General features: G+C 52.8%; 1 protein-coding gene across 1 annotated transcript in view; it reads right to left on the minus strand.

Annotated features, from left to right (window-relative positions):
• Positions 1–20,136, minus strand: part of LOC139279662 (ethanolamine kinase 1-like) — a 610,209-nt gene that overhangs the window by 32,834 nt on the left and 557,239 nt on the right. The window lies entirely within an intron of this gene.

The raw sequence follows: 20,136 nt of genomic DNA on the forward strand, positions 1-20,136 counted from the left end.
TCCATTTACTGTCCTCCAATAGGTGCTCGTCACTATCTCTCTGTCCATTTACTGTCCTCCAATAGGTGCTCGTCACTATCTCTCTGTCCATTTACTGTCCTCCAATAGGTGCTCGTCACTATCTCTCTGTCCATTTACTGTCCTCCAATAGGTGCTCGCCACTATCTCTCTGTCCATTTACTGTCCTCCAATAGGTGCTCGCCACTATCTATCTGTCCATTTACTGTCCTCCAATAGGTGCTCGCCACTATCTCTCTGTCCATTTACTGCCAGAACTTGACAATGAGCAACAAGCGGTCTGATATGCTTTCTTCAGTGGCAGCCACAACAAGTGAAAGACTTGCATTTATATAGCGACCCTGGGATGTCCCAAAGCTCTTTGCAGCCAATGAAGTACTTTTGGAGTATAATCAATCTTGTAATGTAGGAAAAGTGACAGCCAATGTGCGCACAGTAAGCTCCCACAACCAGCAATGTGATAATAACCAGATAACCTGTTTTTAGTGACGTTGTTTGAAGGATCAATATTAGCCAGGGCACTGGGAATAGCTCACCTGCTTCGTACTGCGTATAGTTCTGGTCACCACATTACGGCAAGGATGTGATTGCACTAGAGAGGGTACAGAGGAGATTTATGAGGATGTTTATCAGACTGGAGAATTTTAGCTATGAGAAAAGATTGGATAGGCTGGGTTTGTTTTCTTTGGAACACAGGAAGATGAGGGGGACTTAATTGAGGGGAATAAAATTATGAGGGATCGAGATAGAGTGATAAGGAAGTACCTATTTCCCTTCGCAGAGAGGTAATAACCAGGAGGCATAGATTTAAAGTAATTGATAGGAGGATTATAGGGGAGTTGAGGAGAAATGTTTTCACCCAATGGGTGGCGGGGGTCTGGAACTCACTGCCTGAAAGGATCATTGAGGCAGAAACACTCATCACATTTTAAAAGTGCTTGGATGTATACTTGAAGTGACTTAACCTACAGGGCTACGGACCAAGAGCTGCAAAGTGGGATTAGGCTGGGTAGCTCTTTTTCAGGCGGCACAGACACGACAGGCTGAATGGCTTCCTCCTGTGCCATAAACTTCAGTGGGCCCCCGAGTTTGGTCAAACCTAAATTCCGCCCACATACCGTCGAAAGGACTGCTAAGGTGCTGACGGTACTTTTGGCGGAAGTTTGGTGGAAAAATGGGGAAGAAACCGCCCGGCGGAAATAAATGGGTCTTACACGCCGATTCTGGGAGGCAGCGGGCGGTAGGTCGTACTCTGGGCGGCAAATGCGATTCTCGGCAAAGTAAAGGCGAGGATAGAGTCGGGCCAAGGGAAGGGGGAATGGGAAAAGAAATTCTCAACAATTGGAAAAAAAACTTTTACAAATCCTTCAGAGGACCTTATCCATCAAAATCGCTGCAAAAACAAATGAAGAAAACAAGTGCACTGACCCTTTCTTGCAGGTCTTTATATTTACCGTTCAGGTAAGACCTGCCTCCAAGCGGCGTTCTCTTCTGCTGCTGAAGCGGAGCACTGCCCGGACCAATCTGGGGAGTGAGTGGGCGGGAGGACCTCTGTCGGTGTCGCACGCCGGCGCACGCGACCCAGCGGTCTTCCCTCCCCGCCGCCATGAGGAGCACACCAAACTCGCTCTGAGGGGAGAGCGCCCAGAAACCAGGGAGACCGCCGAGAAAACTCGGCGACAGCCAGCTGCAAGTCCACCAAATTCGGGTCCATATACGATCCTCTGAAATAGTGCGTTGGGAGCTCAGGTTTCTGGAGTCGGACTTGAACCCACAACCTTCTGCTGCAGAGGCGAGATTATTACGATTGTGTTCCGAACACAGATGAGGCTGCGCACAGGGAGGTTAAAGTAACCGTGACCTCAGTCTTTAATAAGACACTCCAGAGTGAGGAACGGGCCTTAGGGGCCGGCTGATATACAGTGCTCCCAAGGGATGCTGGGATCCCTTGGGACTTCAGGGGATGCGCTCCCTGGTGGTGGAACATGGGAGTGCATGATTTACAGATACACAACATCACTCCCCCGCCAAAGTCAAAGTGAAACTATTTACAAGGTGAGGCGGTCGGGAGCTTTCTTTCCCTGGTGGACTGCCTCGGTACAAATGTCTGTTCTGGTGTGTTGGCTGTGCCCTCGCTGGGCTGGCGTGTTGTTGGTCCTGCAGGGCTGCTAGATGAGCCTGGTCTTGCTGGGCTGTTGGGCGTGATGGGTTCAATTTCCTGGTCCGGTGTGGTGTCGTTGATCCTGTGGGGGTGTATTGTGGGCTCAATAAGGTGGTGTCTACTGTGGCAGTCTGTGAACCGCAGCCTCATTTGGTCCAGGTGCTTTCTGCAAATTTGTCCATTGTCTAGTTTGACTACAAACACCCTATTCCCTTCTTTAGTTATCACCGTGCCCGCGATCCACTTGGGACCATGTCCATAGTTTAGCACATACCAGGGTCATTCAGATCAATTTCCCGTGACATAGTGGTGCGACCATCGTTTACATTTTGTTGCTGCTCTCTACCTGATCATGCAGGTTGGGGTGAACCAGCGAGAGTCTGGTTTAAGTGTCCTTTTCATGAGTAGCTCAGCCGGGGGAACCTCTGTGAGCGAGTGGGGGTCTCGTGCGGTAGCTGAGCAGTACTCGGGACAGGCGGGTTTGGAGTGAGCCTTCTGTGACTCATTTAAGGCTCTGTTTGATTGTTTGTACTGCCCGCTCTGCCTGCCCATTGGAGGCTGGTTTAAACGGGGTCGAGGTGACGGTTTGATCCCATTGCGGGTCATGAATTCTTTAAATTCGGCACTGGTGAAACATGGCCCGTTGTCACTGACCAGTATGTCAGGCAGGCCGTGGGTGGCAAACATGGCCCTCAGGCTTTCAATGGTGACCGTGGCAGTGCTTCCCGACATTATTTCACATTCAATCCATTTTGAAAAAGCATCCACCACCACCAGGAACATTTTACCGAGAAACGGGCCTGCATAGTCGAGATGGATCCTCGACCATGGTCTGGAGGGCCAGGACCACAAACTTAGTGGTGCCTCTCTGGGCGCGTTGCTCAACTGAGCACAAACGCTGCATTGCCGTACACAGGACTCTAAGTCAGAGTCGATACCGGGCCACCACACGTGGGATCTGGCTATCGCTTTCATCATTACTATACCCGGGTGTGCGCTGTGGAGATCCGAGATGAATGTCTCAATGCCCATTTTTGATAGCACTACGCGGTTACCCCACAACAGGCAGTCTGCCTGAATGGACAGCTCGTCCTTTCACCGCTGGAAGGGCTTGATTAGCTTTTGCATTTCAACGGGGATGCTAGCCCAGCTCCCATACAGTACACAGTTTTTTTACTAGGGACAGCAGAGGATCTTGGCTGGTCCCAGTCCTAATCTGGTGGGCCGTGACAGGTGATTTATCATTTTCAAACGCTTCCATGACCATCAACAAGTCTGCGGGCTGCGCCACCATCAACAAGTTTGCAGGCTGCACCATTTCCACCCCCGTGGTGGGCAATGTTAGCCAACTGAGAGCATCCGCATAGTTCTTGGTGCCTGGCCTGTGGCGGATGGTTTAGTTATACGCTGATAGCACGAGTGCCCACCTTTGTATGCGGGCTGAGGCATTCGTATTTATCCCCATGGTTTCAGCAAACATGGATGTGAGGGGCTTGTGATCGGTTTCCAGCTCAGATTTGAGGCCAAACAGGTACTAATGCATTTTCTTTACCCCGAACACAAATGCTAATGCCTCTTTCTCAATCATGCTGTAGGCCCTCTCGGCCTTAGACAAGCTCCTGGAAGCATAGGCGACAGGTTGCAACTTCCCCACAACATTAGCTTGTTGTAATACACACCCAGCTCCGTACGACGGTACGTCACATGCTAGCACAAGTCTTTTACATGGGTTATACAATACAAGCAGCTTGTTGGAGCATAAAATGTTTCTGGCTTTCTCAAAAGCAATTACTTGTTTTTTTCCCCCATACCCAGTTCTCACCTTTGTGCAATAACACATGTAAGGGCTCTAAGAGGGTGCTTAACCCCGGTAGGAAGTTACCAAAATAGTTGAGGAGTCCCAGGAAGACTGCAGCTCCGTGACGTTCTGTGGCCTGGATGCGTTCTTGGTAGCCTCTGTCTTGGCATTTGTGGGCCGAATGCCGTCCGCCGCGATCTTTCTCCCCAAAATCTCCACTTCTGTTGCCATGAAGATGCATTTCGACCTCTTCAGCCGCAGCCCTACGCAATCCAGTCGCTGGAGGACCTCCTCCAGGTTTTGTAGGTGCTCGGAGGTGTCCCGACCCGTGACCAATATGTCGTCCTGAAAGACCACCGCGTGTGGTACCGACTTGAGTAGGCTCTCCGTGTTTCTCTGGAAGATCGCTGCAGCCGACCGAATTCCAAACGGGCATCTGTTGTAGATGATCAATCACTTGTGCGTGTTGATGTAGGTGAGGCCCTTCGAAGACTCCTCCAGCTCCTGCATCATGTAGGCCGAAGTCAGGTCGAGCTTGGTGAACGTCTTGCCTCCTGCCAGCGTCGCAAATAGGTCGTCTGCCTTAGGTAGCGGGTATTGGTCCTGTAGCGAGAAACGATTAATAGTTACTTTATAATCACCGCAAATCCTGACCGTGCCAACACCTTTGAGTATCGGCCTGGCCCACTCGCTGAATTCCACTGGGGAAATAATGCCCTCGCGTTACAGCCTGTCCAGCTCGATTTCCACTCTCTCCCTCATCATGTGAGGTACCGCTCATGCCTTGTGGTGAATGGGTCGTGCCTCTGGGACCAAGTGGATCCGCACCTTTGCCCTGGAAAAGTTTCCAATGCCTGGCTCAAAAAGGGAAGGAAATTTGTGAAGAACCTGGACACATGAGGCCTCAGCGAAATGTGATAGCGCTCGGATGTCATCCCAGTTCCAGCGGGTTTTGCCCTGCCAGCTCCTTCCAAGCAGTGTGGGGCCATCGCCCAGGACAATCCAGAGCGGCAGTTCATGCACCGTGCCCTCGTAGGTGACCTTGACCATGGCGCTGCCCAGGACAGTGATGATCTCTTTGGTGTACGTTCTCAGTTTCGTGTGGATGGGCCTCAGGGCTGGTCTGAATGCTTTGTTGCACCACAGTCCCTCAAATATCTTTTTACTCATGATAGATTGGCTAGCGCCAGTGTCCAGTTCCATGGCTATAGGTAAGCCTTTCAAGTTTACGTTTAGCATTATAGGTGGACATTTCGACGAAAATGTGTGCACCCCATGTACTTCAGCATCTGCCTCCTCTCTCTGAGGCTCGAAATTGCTTTGATCCACCATGGACCGATCTTCTTCTGCCACATGGTGGTTAGCAGGTTTTGCAGAGCTTGCAGCTCGTTTGCAAGCTCGTTGGAGGTGCCCCATTGTTCCACAGCTCTTGCAAACATATCCTTTGAAGCGGCATGAATAGACTGAATGGGAGCCTCCACAACGCCAATAAAGGTGTGAATTGCCTTGTTTTCTTCCTTTGTCGGGGACTCTGAGTCATCTGGGTCACCTGAGGCCTGCTGGCAGTTGCAGACTCGTGATTTCTGCCCTGTAGATTTTTGCTCGCAAACACAGTTCCAGTTCATTTATGAACATTGCTAGCACTTGTGTGCTGAGAGATTTGTTTGATGTTATCACTGGTGGACATAAATGCCTGTGCTATCGCAATGGCCTTCCTGAGGGTCGGTGTCTCTACAGTCAAAAGTTTTCGTAGGCTGGTCTCGTGGCCAATGCCCAGTACATAAAAGTCTCTGAGCATTTGCTCCAGGTAACCATCAAACTCACATTGTCCTGCAAGTCGCCTTAGCTCGGTGACGTAGCTCGCCACTTCCTGACCTTCAGATCGCTGGCACGTGTAGAACCGATACCTCACCATCAGCACGCTCTCCCTCGGGTTAAGATGCTCCCGAACCAGTGTACACAGCTCCTCATACGACTTATCTGTGGGTTTCACCGGAGCCAGAAGATTCTTCATGAGGCTGTAGGTCGGTGCCCTGCAGACCGTGAGGAGGACCGCTCTCCTTTTTGCAGCGCTTCCTTCTCCGTCCAGCTCGTTGGCTACAAAGTACTGGTCTAGCTGTTTGACATAGGCTTCCCAATCCTCACCCTCTGAGAACTTCTCCAGGATGCCCACAGTTTGCTGCATCTTTGTGTTGGATTCGTATTCTCGTCGCCAGTTATTGTGTTACAAACACAGATGAGGCTGCACACAGGGAGGTTAAAGTAACAGTGATTTCAGTCTTTATTAAGACACCCCAGAGTGAGGAACAGGCCTCAGGGGCCGGCTTATATACAGTGCTCCCAAGGGATGCTGGGATCCCTTGGGACTTCAGAGAATGAGCTTCCTGGTGGCCCAACTTGGGAGTGCATGCTTTACAGATACACAACAATTACCCACTCCGTCACGGCTGTCACTGACTCTGGCGGCAGCGGTGCAGTGTAGACAAAGTGGTGGTGTGACTTCGAGATGGCTTCTCTTTCAACGCCAGAGATGTAATACCACGAGCCGGAAATGTAAACGAGTGCTGTGAAACCACCTGCTGCCATTTTGGCCAACGCTCAGGTTATGTTAATTAGCTTTATCTCCCACAGTTAAGGATTAGAAAATGTGTGTTCGTTTGCTCAGTGGCACAACTTGTGCCCGACGTGGTGTGAAGCAGTACAGACCAGGAAATTCTCACATTCAATCTCCGGCCTGTGCTGAGTTAGCCGAGCTCAGTCCTGCAGGGCAGGAGAGGTGTTAGAATTGGCTTCCAAGATCCTCTGTCAAAAAAACACTCAGCCAGGATTCCTGCTGTCAAGGTCACCTGTGTACAAGCCGGCAAAGTTCTTTTTCAATTCCTAAGATTCACTGGGGAAAGTTTGCTGCCAGGAAATTGAAGTCGTGAATGGACCATTTCAACAACACCTGGCACAGACTGCAGAACTGCAATATCGATGTAGCATAAATGGCACTCCTGTTGATGGCCACACGATCGCAGGGTGTTGCCTCTTTGAATTTTATTGGACGTTATGCTGAGGTGAGTCTATGGGGGGGATTTTAACAGCCCCACGACGACCAGTTTGGTAGCAGAGGGTAGGTTAAAATATCAAAACTGGGAAACTAGACTCCAAGTGGCCTCCACCACGTCCACTTCCGGTTTTAACGCAGGCGGGTTTGGGTACGGCGGAGTAATCCGACCATGTGAGGCGGGTCTGCCACTGAATATTTTAATGAGGGTCCTCCCCTCAAATTTTGACTGCGATTTGAGATTAAAGGCCTCCAGCACACCAGCTGGGACCCAGGAAACTCGGCAGTAAATTGGGAGCGAGATTGAGCGGCACTTCGTGGGGATGGTTAAAGGGCAGGTGTCCTGATGTGAATAAAGGCTCCTTGCTCACAGCTCTTTCTCAGTTCTCTCTGGAAAACGATTTGCCGAGAGTACACATGTTGACAGACGTGTTAGTAAAGTTTGGAGATGTTCACACAGAGAGCATTAGGATGGATGCTGCTGTTGCAGCGTAGAAACATAGAAAATAGGTGCAGTAGGCCATTCGACCCTTCGAGCCTGCACCACCATTCAATAAGATCATGGCGGATCATTCAACCTCAGTACCCCTTTCCTGCTTTCTCTCCATACGCCTTGATCTCTTCAGCCGTAAGGGCCACATCTAACTCCCTCTTGAATATATCCAATGAACTGGCATCAACAACTCTCTGCAGCAGGGAATTCCATAGGTTAACAACTCTCTGAGTGAAGAAGTTTCTCCTCATCTCAGTCCTAAATGGCTTACCCCTTATCCTAAGACTGTATCCCTTGGTTCTGGACTTTCCCAACATCGGGAACATTCTTCCTGCATCTAACCTGTCCAGTCCCATCAGAATTTTATGTTTCTATGAGATCCCCTCTCATCCTTCTAAACTCCAGTGAATAAAGGCCCAGTCGATCCAGTCTCTCCTCATATGTCAGTCCTGCCATCCCGGGAATCAGTCTGATGAACCTTCGCTGCACTCCCTCAATAGCAAGAACGCCCTTCCTCAGATTAGGAGACCAAAACTGGACACAATATTCCAGGTGAGGCCTCACCAAGGCCCTGTACAACTGCAGTAAGACCTCCCTGCTCCTATACTGAAAACCTCTAGCTATGAAGGCCAACATACCATTTGCCTTCTTCACCGCCTGCTGTACCTGCATGCCAGCTTTCAATGACTGATGTACCATGACACCCAGGTCTCGTTGCACCTCCCCTTTTCCTAATCTGCCGCTATTCAGATAATATTCTGCCTTTGTGTTTTTTCCACCAAAGTGGATAACTTCACATTTATCCACATTATACTGCATCTGCCTTGCATTTGCCCACTCACCTAACCTGTCCAAGTCACCCTGCAGTCTCTTAATGTCCTCCTCACAGCTCACACCGCCACCCAGCTTAGTGTCATCTACAAACTTGGAGATATTACACTCAATTCCTTCATCCAAATCATTAATGTATATTGTAAATAGCTGGGGTCCCAGCACTGAGCCCTGCGGCACTCCACTAGTCACTCCCTGCCATTCTGAAAAGGCCCGTTTATCCCGAATCTCTGCTTCCTGTCTGCCAACCAGTTCTCGATCCACATCAGTACATCACCCCCAATACCATGTGCTTTAATTTTGCACACCAATCTCTTGTGTGGGTCTTTGTCAAAACCTTTTGAAAGTCCAAATACACCACATCCACTGGTTCTCCCTTGTCCACTCTACTTGTTACATCCTCAAAAAATTATAGAAGATTTGTCAAGCATGATTTCCCTTTCATAAATCCATGTTGACTTGGACCGATCCTGTCACTGCTTTCCAAATGAGCTGTTATTTCATCTTTAATAATTTTCCCCGCTACTGATGTCAGGCTAACCGGTCTATAATTACCAGTTTTCTCTCTCCCTCCTTTTTTAAAAAGTGGTGTTACATTAGCTACATAGGAACTGATCCAGAGTCGATAGATTGTTGGAAAATGATCACCAATGCATCCACTATTTCTCGGGCCACTTTCTTAAGTACTCTGGGATGCAGACTCTCAGGCCCCGGGGATTTATCGGCCTTCAATCCCATCAATTTCCCTAACACAATTTCCCGCCTAATAGGATATCCTTAGACCTTGGACGAGGAAGACAATCGCCAACCACAGCAGCAAGGTCATGCTCTGGTGGGAGTCGCAGCTGGACAATAGAGAGGTGGGCAAGAGAGGGGAGAGCAACAGAGAGGAGAGTAACAGAGGGGCCACTACCCATCCAACAGTGTCTACGGACAGAAGCTCAGCTGAAGAGCAGTGCTTCTGGAGGATCAGATTGACAGGTCAGGTGGTCACAGAAATCTGCAGCCTTCTATACGTGCTGCTCCTTACTGGACCTGTTGGCTACACATTGCCCGTCACTGACCTCAATTTCTCGGCCTCTGGGTCCTTCCAGGGCCACACCGGAAACATATTGAGCGTCTCCCAGTCAGCTACACACCAATGGATGGATGGGTTGTGTACCAGAGCTGCAGGTTATGTCAACTTCCCCAGCGACAAAAGTAGCCAAAATGAGCAAGCACTCTCATTCGCGTCTGCGGCTGGCTTCTGACAGGTGCAGGGTGTCATCGACTGCACCGTGTCGCCGTGGCAATCTGAGCACCTCCAGCTCAAGCAGCAACATTTGTGAACAGCAAGGAATTTCATACCATCAACAGCTGGTGTGCATCCACAAGGGAAGGTTCATGCAGATGTGTGCCAGATTCCTGGGGAGCTGGCATGATGCTTTCATTCTGCGGCAGTCCAAGAAATCCTGGGGATCTTCGCGCCTGCAAGCAGACTTAAGGGATGGCTGTTCGGAGACAATGGATGCCCGCGCCGAACTTGGCTGGTGACACCCATGAGGAACCGCATCAATGAACCCCAAGAGTGGTAACAACAACAGCCCATACGAGCACCAGATGCGTCATGGAGCAAGCCTTCGGCATGTTCAAGGTGTGCTTCAGGTGCCTGGTCAGGTCTGGAGGTGCCCTTCACTACTCGCCAGGAAAGTCTCTCGATCGATTGTGGTGTGCTGTGTTCTGTACAACATTGTGCAGCTGCGAGGATTAGAGCTGGAGGAGGAACCAGGCGCTGGGCACACATCGTCTGCAGACGAATCCAAGGAGGCGGACAAGGAGAAGGATGTGAAGATGGCGCCCCCAACGACAGATCAGCCATTCACATTGCTTCTCAGTTAGTCGCTCATATTGGACCAAAGCAACTATCACGTTTCTCCCCGCTTCCCCCCCCCCCACCTCACCCACCCAAAGCAGCTCTGTAACTAACCACACACCCACTGCACATTCCCCAATTCGTCCCATCAATTCATGTCTTCACATTCATCACCGAGCAACTCAGAGGGCAAGTTGCCACTTGGCACACAAGAATGGGCAGCAAAGGGAAGTGGTGTGGATGAGTACATTTTATGGGAACCAGTAGCCAAAAGAAACTTAACAACATAACACTTTCAGAAACACCCATGTGCATACCCTTGGTGAATTACAATGGCCCCGATTTTGTGGTCTTAGAAATGGACAGCAAGATCGGGATTGCACAAGCGCTAAATCCTGAACTTGCGATCTGTGAAGTTCCAACTTGACAGATGCTCCACACCAACATGGAAATCTTAATTGCTGGTGCAGATTTGGGCTAATTGTCTACCAACTGCCCAGAAATTATGCCTGAAAATTTTACGGCTGGTGCAAACTGGCGTAGCAGCCTGTCTGCACAGCATGAGGGGAAAGTCTTCATTTTGGTGAAAATCTTTTCCTTTAATGGTTATTTAGCTGTCTGCAGACTTTGACATTTAAAGAGGATTTGGAGAAAGAACACAGATCAGCAATGGATATTATTGCATTGTATGAATTGTTTTATTGTGAGGACTTCACAGTAATCTTACTTTGTCCCATTTTCCAAACTGGAACCAGCTGGCCATCAACTATGTACAGCCAAGAGGCCAGACAAGTGACTTGCTCCCTGGCCTTTCTCCAAAGCCACTCCGCTTGAGTCACTGGGAGATGTACAAACTGACCGGTGCATGGTCCACGTGATCCCAGGTACGCTTCCACACATGGTGCCCCGCTGGGATCCCGGGGCCACTATCATCACCCCCCAGGATCTATGGGCCACGATCCTCACTCCCTGGATCAGTGGGCCATTATCCTACCCACCCCCCCCAGGATAACTGGGCCACTATCCTGCCCCCCTGGATCCCTGGGCCATTATCCTCACCCCTCGGGATCCCTGGGCCACGATCCTCACTCCCTGGATCAGTGGGCCACTATCCTGCCCACCCCGCCCAGGATAACTGGGCCACTATCCTGCCCTCCATGGATCCCTGGGCCACTATCCTCGCCCCTCGGGATCCCTGGGCCACGATCCTCACTCCCTGGATCCCTGGGCCACAATCCTCGCCCCCTGGATCCCTGGGCCATGATCCTCACTCCCTGGATCCCTGGGCCATGATCCTCACTCCCTGGATCCCTGGGCCACGATCCTCGCCCCTTGGGACCCCTGGGCCACTATCCTCACTCCCTGGATCAGTGGGCCACTATCCTGCCCACACCCTCCAGGATAACTGGGCCACTATCCTGCCCCCCCTGGATCCCTGGGCCACTATCCTCATTCCCTGGATCCCTGGGCCACTATCCTCACTCCCTGGATCAGTGGGCCACTATCCTGCCCCTCGGGATCCCTGGGCCACAATCCTCGCCCCTCGGGATCCCTGGGCCACTATCCTCGCCCCTTGGGATCCCTGGGCCACTATCCTCACTCCCTGGATCAGTGGGCCACTATCCTGCCCCTCGGGATCCCTGGGCCATGATCCTCGCCCCTTGGATCCCTGGGCCACTATCCTCACTCCCTGGATCAGTGGGCCACTATCCTGCCCCTCGGGAGCCCTGGGCCACGATCCTCGCCCCCTGGATCCCTGGGCCATGATCCTCCCCCCCTGGATCCCTGGGCCACTATCCTCGCCCCCTGGATCCCTGGGCCATGATCCTCACTCCCTGGATCCCTGGGCCATGATCCTCACTCCCTGGATCCCTGGGCCACGATCCTCGCCCCTTGGGACCCCTGGGCCACTATCCTCACTCCCTGGATCAGTGGGCCACTATCCTGCCCACACCCTCCAGGATAACTGGGCCACTATCCTGCCCCCCCTGGATCCCTGGGCCACTATCCTCACTCCCTGGATCCCTGGGCCACAATCCTCGCCCCCTGGATCCCTGGGCCATGATCCTCACTCCCTGGATCCCTGGGCCATGATCCTCACTCCCTGGATCCCTGGGCCACGATCCTCGCCCCTTGGGACCCCTGGGCCACTATCCTCACTCCCTGGATCAGTGGGCCACTATCCTGCCCACACCCTCCAGGATAACTGGGCCACTATCCTGCCCCCCCTGGATCCCTGGGCCACTATCCTCACTCCCTGGATCCCTGGGCCACTATCCTCACTCCCTGGATCAGTGGGCCACTATCCTGCCCCTCGGGATCCCTGGGCCACAATCCTCGCCCCTCGGGATCCCTGGGCCACTATCCTCGCCCCTTGGGATCTCTGGGCCACTATCCTCACTCCCTGGATCAGTGGGCCACTATCCTGCCCCTCGGGATCCCTGGGCCATGATCCTCGCCCCTTGGATCCCTGGGCCACTATCCTCACTCCCTGGATCAGTGGGCCACTATCCTGCCCCTCGGGAGCCCTGGGCCACGATCCTCGCCCCCTGGATCCCTGGGCCATGATCCTCCCCCCCTGGATCCCTGGGCCACTATCCTCACTCCCTGGATTAGTGGGCCACTATCCTGCCCCTCGGGATCCCTGGGCCACTATCCTCACTCACTGGATCCCTGGGCCACTATCCTGCCCCTCGGGATCCCTGGGCCACTATCCTCACTCCCTGGATCAGTGGGCCACTATCCTCACTCCCTGGATCAGTGGGCCACTATCCTGCCCCTCGGGATCCCTGGGCCACAATCCTCGCCCCTCGGGATCCCTGGGCCACTATCCTCGCCCCTTGGGATCCCTGGGCCACTATCCTCACTCCCTGGATCAGTGGGCCACTATCCTGCCCCTCGGAATCCCTGGGCCATGATCCTCGCCCCTTGGATCCCTGGGCCACTATCCTCACTCCCTGGATCAGTGGGCCACTATCCTGCCCCTCGGGAGCCCTGGGCCACGATCCTCGCCCCCTGGATCCCTGGGCCATGATCCTCCCCCCCTGGATCCCTGGGCCACTATCCTCACTCCCTGGATTAGTGGGCCACTATCCTGCCCCTCGGGATCCCTGGGCCACTATCCTCACTCACTGGATCCCTGGGCCACTATCCTGCCCCTCGGGATCCCTGGGCCACTATCCTCACTCCCTGGATCAGTGGGCCACTATCCTGGCCACACCCCCCAGGATAACTGGGCCACTATCCTGCCCCCCCTGGATCCCTGGGCCACTATCCTCACTCCCTGGATCCCTGGGCCACGATCCTCACTCCCTGAATCCCTGGGCCACAATCCTCACTCCCTGGATCCCTGGGCCACTATCCTGCCCCCCCTGGATCCCTGGGCCACTATCCTCACCCCTCGGGATCCCTGGGCCATGATCCTCGCTCCCTGGATCCCTGGGCCACGATCCTCACTCCCTGGATCCCTGGGCCACGATCCTCACCCCTTGGGATCCCTGGGCCACTATTCTCACTCCCTGGATCAGTGGGCCACTATCCTGCCCCTCGGGATCCCTGGGCCATGATCCTCGCCCCTTGGATCCCTGGGCCACTATCCTCACTCACTGGATCCCTGGGCCACTATCCTGCCCCTCGGGATCCCTGGGCCACGATCCTCGCCCCCTGGATCCCTGGGCCATTATCCTGCCCCTTGGGATCCCTGGGCCACGATCCTCGCCTCTTGGATCCCTGGGCCACTATCCTCACTCCCTGGATCAGTGGGCCACTATCCTGCCCCTCGGGATTCCTGAGCCATGATCCTCGCCCCCTGGATCCCTGGGCCACTATCCTCACTCCCTGGATCAGTGGGCCACTATCCTGCCCCTCGGGATCCCTGGGCCACGATCCTCGCCCCCTGGATCCCTGGGCCACTATCCTCACTCCCTGGATCAGTGGGCCACTATCCTGCCCCACGGGAGCCCTGGGCCACTATCCTCACTCCCTGGATCAGTGGGCCACTATCCTGCCCACACCCCCCAGGATAACTGGGCCACTATCCTGCCCTCCCTGGATCCCTGGGCCACTATCCTCACTCCCTGGATCCCTGGGCCACGATCCTCACTCCCTGGATCCCTGGGCCACAATCCTCACTCCCTGGATCCCTGGGCCACGATCATCACTCCCTGGATCCCTGGGCCACTATCCTGCCCCCCCTGGATCCCTGGGCCACTATTCTCACCCCTCGGGATGCCTGGGCCATGATCCTCACTCCCTGGATCCCTGGGCCACGATCCTCACTCCCTGGATCCCTGGGCCACGATCCTCGCCCCTTGGGATCCCTGGGCCACTATTCTCACTCCCTGGATCAGTGGGCCACTATCCTGCCCCTCGGGATCCCTGGGCCATGATCCTCGCCTCTTGGATCCCTGGGCCACTATCCTCACTCACTGGATCCCTGGGCCACTATCCTGCCCCTCGGGATCCCTGGGCCACGATCCTCGCCCCCTGGATCCCTGGGCCACTATCCTGCCCCTTGGGATCCCTGGGCCACGATCCTCGCCTCTTGGATCCCTGGGCCACTATCCTCACTCCCTGGATCAGTGGGCCACTATCCTGCCCCTCGGGATCCCTGATCCATGATCCTCGCCCCCTGGATCCCTGGGCCACTATCCTCACTCCCTGGATCAGTGGGCCACTATCCTGCCCCTCGGGATCCCTGGGCCACGATCCTCGCCCCCTGGATCCCTGGGCCACTATCCTCACTCCCTGGATCAGTGGGCCACTATCCTGCCCCTCGGGATCCCTGGGCCACGATCCTCGCCCCCTGGATCCCTGGGCCACTATCCTCACTCCCTGGATCAGTGGGCCACTATCCTGCCCCACGGGAGCCTTGGGCCACGATCCTCGCCCCCTGGATCCCTGGGCCATGATCCTCGCCCCCTGGATCCCTGGGCCACTATCCTCACTCCCTGGATCAGTGGGCCACTATCCTGCCCCTCGGGATCCCTGGGCCACGATCCTCGCCCCCTGGATCCCTGGGCCATTATCCTCGCCCCCTGGATCCCTGGGCCACTATCCTCACTCCCTGGATCAGTGGGCCACTATCCTGCCCCTTGGGATCCCTGGGCCACTATCCTCACTCCCTGGATCAGTGGGCCACTATCCTGCCCCTCGGGATCCCTGGGCCACTATCCTGCCCTCGATTCCACAGCATGTGAGAGGAACTTTTCGTTTGAGGCCTGGCAACAGGTAAGTGTGCATTCAGTTCGGATGCTGGCGGTGAAATCCTCAAAACCGGAGCCAATGTTTTTATCTTCCTTTGCCTACCGCTCCGACATCGTGTAAACCCTGTGGCTTCAGCAGAGGTAGGGAAAGGCTGCTCAGATCTCAGCTTTGACTGCTAAGCTGCTCTTGGCCGAGGACCTTTGGGTTTTGGAGCCTGTGAGGGCCCAGCAAGGACTGTTCCACCTGCAGGGGCAGACTCGGCCTTTGGGAGATAAGGCAGCACTGGGGGGTCACTCACTGTGGGAAGGCGCAACGAGCGGGACATGGGATCGCTTTGAGTAGACCACTTCCATCAGCCCATTCGCCATCATCCTTCTGGGCCAGTGGCACATCACGCCTAACTCTCTGCTGGGGGATTAGCTTGGAGCAGATCAGTGTCACGTTGCAATGCCACGGATAAGGTATCCGTCATTCTGTTTAAGACACGCTGCTATCCAAAGTCTGCATGGCTGTGGTCAAGGCCTACATGAACTGGTTTGATAGCCATGAGTGACGTTCCACACAGGCAGCCACTAGCTCCCTGGCAGACATTCTTGCAATGGTCTGTGACCTCACTCCACAAGTGTTAGAGCTGGAAACCACCAGCCCCTGTGCTACCGTGGAGAGTGTGTGTGGCACGGTCTGCTTTTTATCGATGGCTCTGGGGTTCAGCATGTGTCCAGCTGAGCAGTGGTTGGAGAGGATTGTGCCTCCCAATGTGGAGTCTCCACAGCTGCCTCTGCCACCAGTGTCTGCTCGTACTCACTTGTAAACTGTGGCTCACCAGGTAAAATCTCAACTAGCAGTCTAACAGGACCGACTGTAGTGAGAGTACTTGCACTGGTGCCTGGTAGTATGTCCTGTGATGGTGCACCCTCAGAAGAAAACAGATCCTCTGAGGTATTGTCGTCAGGAAAGTCAACAGACTGCTGCTCTTCACATGAAGGCCCTCGAGGATAGAAGAAATGGATATGAAGTAGTAACAACAATGTAAATATGTTACCACTCACCATAATTACGCTTATCATTTTTCATTTGTTGCTGAAATTAAGTCAGCGTGACTGAGTCTTGTCTGAGATGTGGATCAGAGATATTTAATTCTGTCACCAAGCAGCTGTAAATCTCCGATGGTCAGGGGCGCAGAAGTGCCACTGATATTCATTGCCTCTTCCTCTGCAGCCGTAAGCTACAGAATCTGTGGCAGGCTTCTACCAGTCCTCTCCCTCGTGTTTTGTGCAACGGACCGACGAGTGACTGTTCGGGTATGTGCTCACCCGATAGACGTGGTGTATTCGGTGAGGGTGACTATCGGGCAGATGCGTCACATCGCGTAAGGATTGGGGTGAGTGGCAGTGGTGGATGGATAAATGGGGATGTGAGCGAGTGCATAGAAAGTGAACGATTGGTGTTGTTGAAACGTAAGTCGGTGTGAGGATTGATGTGGACAGAGTGAGGATGGGAGCGTTAGTGTGCACTGCAGGATGGATATCAATCTCGATCTGTACTCCTACCTGTCCTGACCTGGTAGGACGTTGACGCACTTCCTGCACTGGATTCAGAAGTGCACTGGGTTATGTTCTGTGGACGGTGACAGCTTTGTGGAAGCTCAACCGTTTTTCACATACGAGTCTAGGCAATGAGGACTGGCAGGCCATTTGACTATGGGGGGGCGGTACAAGACTCTAATCCTGCCCTCATCTCAGGTTCATCATCATCATCATCATCATAGGCAGTCCCATGGAATCGAGGAAGACTTACTTCCACTCTTAAAATGAGTCCTTAGGTGGCTGAACAGTCCAATACGAGAACCACACTCCCTGTCACAGGTGGGACAGAGAGTCGTTGAGGGTAAGAGAGGGTGGGACAGTTTGTCGCACACTCCTTCTGCTGCCTGCGTTTGATTTCTGCATGCTCTCGGCGATGAGACTCGAGGAGCACTTCCTCCATTTAGGACGGTCTTTGGCCAGGAACCCCCAGGTGTCAGTGGGGATGTTGCACTTTATCAGGGAGGCTTTGAGGGTGTCCTTGTAATGTTTCCTCTGCCCACCTTTGGCTCGTTTGCCATGAAGGAGTTCTGAGTAGAGCACTTCCTTTGGGAGTCTCGTGTCTGGCATGTGGACAATGTGGCCTGCCCAGCGGAGCTGATCAAGTGTGGTCAGTGCTTCAGTGCTGGGGATGTTGGCTTGGTCGAGGACACTAATGTTGGTGCGTCTGTCCTCCCACAGGATTTGTAGGATCTTGCGGAGACTTCATTGGTGGTATTGAGGGCCGGCAGGCTATTTGACTATGGGGGCCGGCACAAGACTCTAATCCTGCCCTAATCTCAGGCTCACACAGGTGAACTTGACAACAAGGATCCTGGCTGTTTTTCCACCCCTCTTTGGCACAGTGTCTTGGAGGTCAATTGCAACACCTCCACTGCCTATTAAGACTGAGATTGGTTAACTCAGCACAGACCAGAGATTGAACATAAGAACTTCTGTAGTGCTTCATACCATGTTAGATGCGTAATTATAAGTTCTGCCACTGAATAATTGAACAAACATTTCTAAACATAGAATCATAGAATGATACGGCACAGAAGCAGGCCAATCGGCCCATCATACCTGTGTTGGCTCTTTGAAAGATCGATTGATTAGTCCCACTCACCCGCTCTTTCCTCAGAGCTCTGCAAATGTCTCCTTTTCAAGTTATATATCCAATTCCCATCTGAAAGTTGCCATTGAATCTGCTTCTACCACCCATTCAGGCAGTACATTTCAGATCATAGCAACCAGCAGTGTAAAATAAATCCACCTCATCTCTCCCTTTGATGTTGGTAGATAAAACCAGTCTACAATGGTATTAACATAGTCTGAGAATTGTCCATATTCTTGCACCGAGGTCTTTCCTTACCAATAAGTAATCCATACCACAGGACCATCTGCAAGGGTCTTTCCTCTGATTGCTAATGCAAGAGAAAATACCATAAAAAAAACAGGAGAACATCGTTTGTAATGCATGCCATTTTCCCTCATACTGGCAACTGAAGAAAGTATACCTACTGGAGTTTAACGGCATTAAGCTAATTATAACCAGTTGCTGCAGCTTAAAGTAATTGCCTGATTTTCTTTAGCTAAGTTTCAAACAATTTCCTGAGTGCATTGTCCCAATATAGAGTCTCGTCTGCCAAGAGCAAACATCTTCAATGGAATATCACATGCACCTGTGATTGGACAGAAAATCACCTTTTTGGAAATTTGGCTTTTAGAAACATTAGTCGGAATAACCGCATTTTCAGAAGCATGTTTAATCATGTAATTAGTATGAAATGCAAAATGTTGATGCTTCTTAATCCAGCAAAGGTACTAGTTTTCTGGAAGTGGATTACAAGCAGCAATCCAATCAAGGGGTTCCGATTACACTATAAACCACATGCCCGTGGTTTGTTCATCAACTGAACCAAGAAACTGAATCACAGGCTTAATCCTCTGCCACCCATCCACTGTTCTATTTATTATATGGAGTCAAACATTTTTTTTAAAAACCGCTGCTTCTTTTGATGCCCCAATTGGGGCCGTGATTCAGGACCTCACAGGATGTTGAGTTGTGAGGTGACCCAACCCGCACAGAACAGCTCAGCTTGCGGGGCCGGTATTTGCTGTCATGGAGGGTTATATTGAATGCGCTAGAACCTAGCAGGTATTGAATCATCATGCCTGATTTTGCAGCATATTGTTTCATGATGCAGGGCCATGGCCAATACAGGATTCTGTCGCAGGGCCCCACAATGTATTGGACCATGATACAAAGCTACGAAACTGGGAGACCTGCACTGCAGGACCTCCTTCTTCTTAGGCTGTCCGTTGTATCGAGGATGACTTGCTTCCACACCAAAAAGGGATGAGCTCTCGGGTGTTTCAGTGAAGGACCTAATATTCCAGGTCCCGAACTACATGTTGAAGGGTGGAAGATGCCTGTGCGTGGATTTGTTTAATGTGTGCTGGCCACCACACGGGTTTGACAGAGCTAGGTCTTGGTCCAGTGGCAAGGATTACCCAAGAGACCAGCTCTGCTGCATGGACTTAGTGAGCACGCATATCACAGTGTGGGCTGGGCCCGTGCTGCCCCTGGGCCCTCGGCTCTTCTGGGCCCCGAACTCACGCCTCTCCTGGGCCCCCATCACGTCACTCTACAATCTCTCACCGCTCCTTCGCCCTGATCTTGCCACTCTTCTATTGCTTGCTGCGGGTCCTGCTGTACCTGCCCACGCTCCAATCGCTGACCTGTATTATGGTGATGTCCAAACCAGTCGCCCGCTTCACTGCCGTCGCCCTCCTGCACCAGCTCGCACTGCTCCCTGGAGTGGAATGCTCTTTTTAAGGCCCCCTGACCTGCTGCAGATGTTTCTTATTGTTCCTCCACAGATGTAGGATGGCACAGGTCACAGGTCCACCTTGCAGAGCCATGGTGCAGGGCACAGAACTAATTATACAATGAATTATGGAACAATTTTTCATAATTCACTCTTAAATGAGACTTCTTTATATCGGCCTGGCATTTCATGGCGGTTCTCCGGCGGGAGCCTCACAGAACCTTTGGAGGAACGGCGTCAAGTCCTAAAAACCATCACTTAACGCCACTTCTCCAGGGTTTGTACCGAAATTATGGTGGGAGCGATCGGTAGACCCTCCCATGGAAATCAGGTAGC

This window comes from Pristiophorus japonicus, chromosome 14, assembly GCF_044704955.1.
Source record: "Pristiophorus japonicus isolate sPriJap1 chromosome 14, sPriJap1.hap1, whole genome shotgun sequence".
Lineage (NCBI taxonomy): Eukaryota > Metazoa > Chordata > Chondrichthyes > Pristiophoridae > Pristiophorus > Pristiophorus japonicus.